We start from the raw sequence: 5,188 nt of genomic DNA, 5'->3' as shown, positions 1-5,188 counted from the left end.
GTTTGTTTTAAATTTAAGTTCATTTTGTTAAGATTTCTAATATTAATAAAAGATTTCACATATATACGTCTTTTTTGTTATTTTTATACATTAGTAAGTTTGTAACTCAGTGGATCACCAAGCTCCAGAAACACCGATTAAAGTTCATTTTTTTCTCAGTTCTTACAAAAATGCTATTAATTTCATTGAATTTTATGTAGATGAATGATTAATGAACATGAAAAAACAATTGTTATCATTCAAACTAAGTAACAACATTTATAAAAACACAAGTTTTTCAAAACACTACAACAAAATAAAAATCCGCCCCTTTATCTGATTATTTTTGTTTTCTACTCTCTAGTGTGCTCTTAGATGGCTCTCGCATATCCTATTTTTCTGAGGTGAGTATCGTAGAAATTGACTGTGGGATATTATGGGTCACATTGTAATGTGTGGACGATGGGCTGGCAACATTGTTCGCGATGCAACTAATTCTTATCTCATTAACAGTGTCAATGAATGTAAGAGGCGAGAGGAGTGCGGGCGGCGAGGTGCATCCTCGCACTTCCGAATAATCCCGAATCGGTTCCGATCTAGCTTCCGCGCCAACCGCACGTCTCTTGCGCTCCCTTTTTTATATGTGTACCTACTTTCCGATTTTTAATTCGAAAAATATAGTTTTTGTGCAAATTTCGGATTTTCACTGCGTGTTTAACTCCCAGCCGTTACAAAGTCTGGTACTTCGAACCGAATCGTTAATGATCCGCACGCCTATAATGTCGAAAACAACAAGTGTTACAACTCGCAGTGTTGCTAAGCGGGAAAGGTTGCGACTGGAGGGTACCGCTAACAAAGAAGCACCCAGTACCGATATGCCGCAGGATAATGAAGTCAAAGAAGAGCAAAACCTTCTACTTAATGAACCCTCGACTTCAAAACCAAAAAAGGCATTGGATACTACTTCAGTGATCGCGAGTACCGTCAAGACAGAAAAAACTCGCCGATCTGAGGGCGCGGTTAGTGTGTCGAAAACAAAGAAATCTTCGGTATCTTCTATAGAAGCGCGCAGAAAAATGCTGGAGCTAGAAGCGGCGGAAGAGAAAGCTAGAATTAGAATGGAGTTAATTGACAAACGATTGGAAGCCGAGATAGCTGAGTTAAATAACGATTACAGTCCACATTCTTCGGAGGCCAGCAGTTTAGTTTCCAAACGCAGCGAGGTTGCTAAATGGGTGGAGCGAAGTCAGCAAGAATTGGAGTCACGGCCAGTCACCGAACGGAATGAGGGTCCCGAGGGGCCAGGCTTGCCGTGCCCGCCAGCGTTACATCACGACGCTAGCACCGACGGTCCAATTCACCAGCTCGCTAACGTGCTGAAAGATTTCCTCACCACTAACATCGCTGAAAAACATAACTCCAAACTCCTAAGCCGTATCAGTACACCCAAAGACCTACCACTGTTCACTGGTGATGCTATGGAATGGTTACAGTTCAAGATGGCATATGAAGAATCAACTCGTTTGTGTCAATTTAGTGATTCCGAGAACTTGTGGCGTCTACGAAAGTGTCTCCGCGGCGCGGCCAAAGATGCAGTCCAAGCCTTACTCATCACGGCTACTTCTCCCGAAGTACTCATGTCTACGCTCGAGCTGCAGTTCGGCAACCCAGATATCATCTTGTCGCGTATTAAACAAGAAATAAAGAAAATGAGTTCAGTGGCCCCCGAGTACCATAAGGACATCGTTATGTTTTCAAATAAAATTAAAAACTACGTTGCCGCTGTACTCGCACTTAAACGTGAAAACCACCTGGAAGACTCGAGTCTAATCACCGTCGTGTTATCTAAACTGCCTACTATCTTATTGTCAAAATGGGCGGACTACCGGTATTCGCACGACGCGGCAAGTACTACGACCAGACTCGATCAACTAGCGGATTTCCTTAACGAAGAGGCTATCAAAACATCAAAGTGCAGTGTTTCGTTAATTAATGCTCCAAAGGACAATTTCAAACGTAAATATTCGGACAATAATTCCAATACAAAGACTATACTACTGCAAAGTGAACAAAGTTTTACTAAGTGTCGTTATTGTCGCGGATCTAATCATAATCTCACTGACTGTAAGAAGTTTAAAAAATCATTGAGAAAAGATCGCTGGAGCTACGTAAAACGGTCTGGACTTTGTTATAAGTGCCTATTACGTCATCATGATAAACAGCTGTGCCCGGCGCCGGTGTGCGATGTTGATAACTGCGGCGAGGAGCACCATCGCTTATTGCATTTCGTTCCGAATAATCGCGATACCTCGAGCAGCAACCCCGTGGTAGAAGAGCCGCCCGAGCCCGAGAACACGGAAACTCATATCGTTACTCATGTTGACTGTACCTCCGAAAGTGTTGTGTTAGTGAAAGTCGTGCCAATTAACATACACGGACCTAATGGAACAATTATAAACACGACCGCGGTGTTGGACGATGGTGCTACGTTGTCGATGATAACAGCTGGTCTGGCCGCCCGGGCCGGCCTGCAAGGACGACGCGAGTACATGAGTGCGCGTGGTGCATGGCGAAACTCTAAGTTAGTGTGCGAAGCGCAGATAATAGACAATATTACGTTATCTAATAGTGACAAAAAACTGTTTACGTTGAGCGCGCGCAGTGTGAATGAACTTAGTTTACCTAAACAAAATATGAACGTTATTGATTGTGACAAATTCGCGCATCTACAAAAGTATAAAAAATACTTGAGTCACGGACAGTATAAAAAACCGGAAATACTTATCGGCCAGGATAATTATCATTTAATGTTACCGCTAAAAGTCATAGGCGGGAGAACAAAAGACGAACCGTACGTAACTCGTACTCCGCTGGGCTACTGTGTGCACGGCAGGGTCCCCTCTGGTGTGACGTCATCACACCGCGCACTGTTTACAACCCTGCACATATCCACTTATGACGACGACGCCGACGTCACCGAGAACAACCGGTTGCTTAATGAACTACACGAGGAGGTTCGCCGTAACTTCGCAGTGGATTCGCTGGGAATATCCACTAAACCGCGGCTGAACAGCGAAGATGAACGCGCTCGTGAACTGCTGGAGCAAACTTCCACTCTCGTTGACGGCAAGTGGCACGTCGGCCTGCCCTGGAAAGACGACAACTGTGTTATGCCTGACTCATTTCCCCTTGCGATGTCACGATTGAAAAATGTCGAACGCAAGATGTCAAAGAACAGCGCATTTAAACAAAGATATATGGAACGCTTTCAACACTTGTTCGAAAATGATTATGCGCACGAGCTACTAGACACCGAAGTTACATCTAAAACTTGGTACTTAGGACATTTTGGAGTAGACAACCCAAATAAGTCAAAACTGCGACTGGTTTTTGATGGCGCAGCTACTACGAACGGATTTTCCCTAAACGACTACTTACTAAAAGGACCTGACCTACTTATGTCACTCTTCGGAATAATGCTCAGATTCCGCGAGCACCCTATCGCTATATCTGGTGACATAAAAGACATGTTCCTGCGCATAAAAATAAGACCTGAAGATCAAAATGCCTTCCGGTTCCTATACAGAAAAGAACCCGAAGAACCCGTGAGAACATGTGTGATGTCGTCCTTAGTATTTGGTGCCAGCTGTTCGCCATTTATTGCTCAATTTATCAAAAATAAAAATGCTCAACGCTTCGAGTCCTCATACCCAGCCGCCACAGAGGCTATAATATGTAAACAACATTATATGGATGACTGGATCGACAGCGTGCCAGACGAAGAAACAGCTATCAAGTTGATACGTGAAGTAAAAATGATTCATAAACAGGGAAACTTCGAAATACGTAACTTTATGTGCAACAGTCAGGCAGTACTCGATAGCTTACCTAAAGAAGCATTAGGTGAGACGGCCGTAAAGTTCAAAACCGGCGAGCAGTATGAAGGCGAACGAACCCTAGGCCTATTGTGGCGACCAGATGATGATACTTTGGGGTTCGATGTATCGTTTAAAAAAATACCAGAATGTATTTTAAATGGACAACAAAGGCCTACAAAGCGTGCCATGTTGCGCGTCGTGATGTCGATTTTTGACGTTTACGGGTTTTTATCGCCTATTACTATTATAGGAAAACTGATTATTCGTGATACCTGGCGATTAAATATATCATGGGATCAAGATGTGCCTGACGATATATACCACGAATGGTGCAAGTGGACTAATCTACTTAAAACATTAGAAAATGTGAAACTGCCCAGGTACTATAACAACGCCGCTGCAACGAGCCCCGCCAGCGTAACGCACACCGAGCCTGCGCGCAATCAACAGCTGTTAGGCAGCGACGCGCCCGGCCCGGCCTTATCGTTATCTACACGTGCGCCGGCGCTGCAAATGAATGAACATAATAAATATACAAACCTGCAGTTACATTTATTTTGCGACAGTTCATCTATAGCTATGTGCGCGGTGGCCTACTGGAGATGGGAATGTGATGGATTAATACACGTTGCATTTATAGCTAGCAAAAGTCGTGTGATGCCAAATAAAACCCTATCAATACCTAGGGCAGAATTACAAGCTGCTGTTTTATCTGCGCGCCTTGCAGATATGATTACAAAGGAACATAAGATAAAGGCCGAGCGACGAACGTTTTGGAGCGATTCAAGTTGTACTTTGCACTGGATAAGGAATGCCGCGCGTACATACAAACCGTACATAGCTCATCGCTTAGGCGAAATCGACGAGTTGACACTCATTAGTGAATGGCGGTACGTGCCTACAAAATTAAACATAGCTGATTTGGGCACGCGAAAAAACTATGACTGCTGTATTTTAGAAAACGAGTGGCTTCATGGACCTACCTTTCTTCGACGTGATGAGTGTCACTGGCCAACCGATGTACTGAACCCTGAAATAAAAAATAGGGACGATTTAGAATATATAAATATAATACATAATAATAAAATTGTCTTACCTGTGCCGGACCCAACAAAATTTTCTTCGTGGCTGCACCTGCTTAGAGTTACTACCATGGCACTTACCTTCATAAATAAATGTAGAAAACATATCGTTGAGAAAGCTGTTACCATGGAGAAAGCTGAAAGTCTACTTTTGAGAAGTTCACAGGCTGAGAGTTTTGAACAAGAAGTGAGTGACCTGAAACAAGGAAAATGCATTAATAAAAACAGTAAAATACTTACTCTGTCACC

The sequence above is a fragment of the Leguminivora glycinivorella genome, chromosome 8, assembly GCF_023078275.1.
Source record: "Leguminivora glycinivorella isolate SPB_JAAS2020 chromosome 8, LegGlyc_1.1, whole genome shotgun sequence".
Taxonomy (NCBI): domain Eukaryota; kingdom Metazoa; phylum Arthropoda; class Insecta; order Lepidoptera; family Tortricidae; genus Leguminivora; species Leguminivora glycinivorella.
This window is presented reverse-complemented; position numbering follows the sequence as displayed.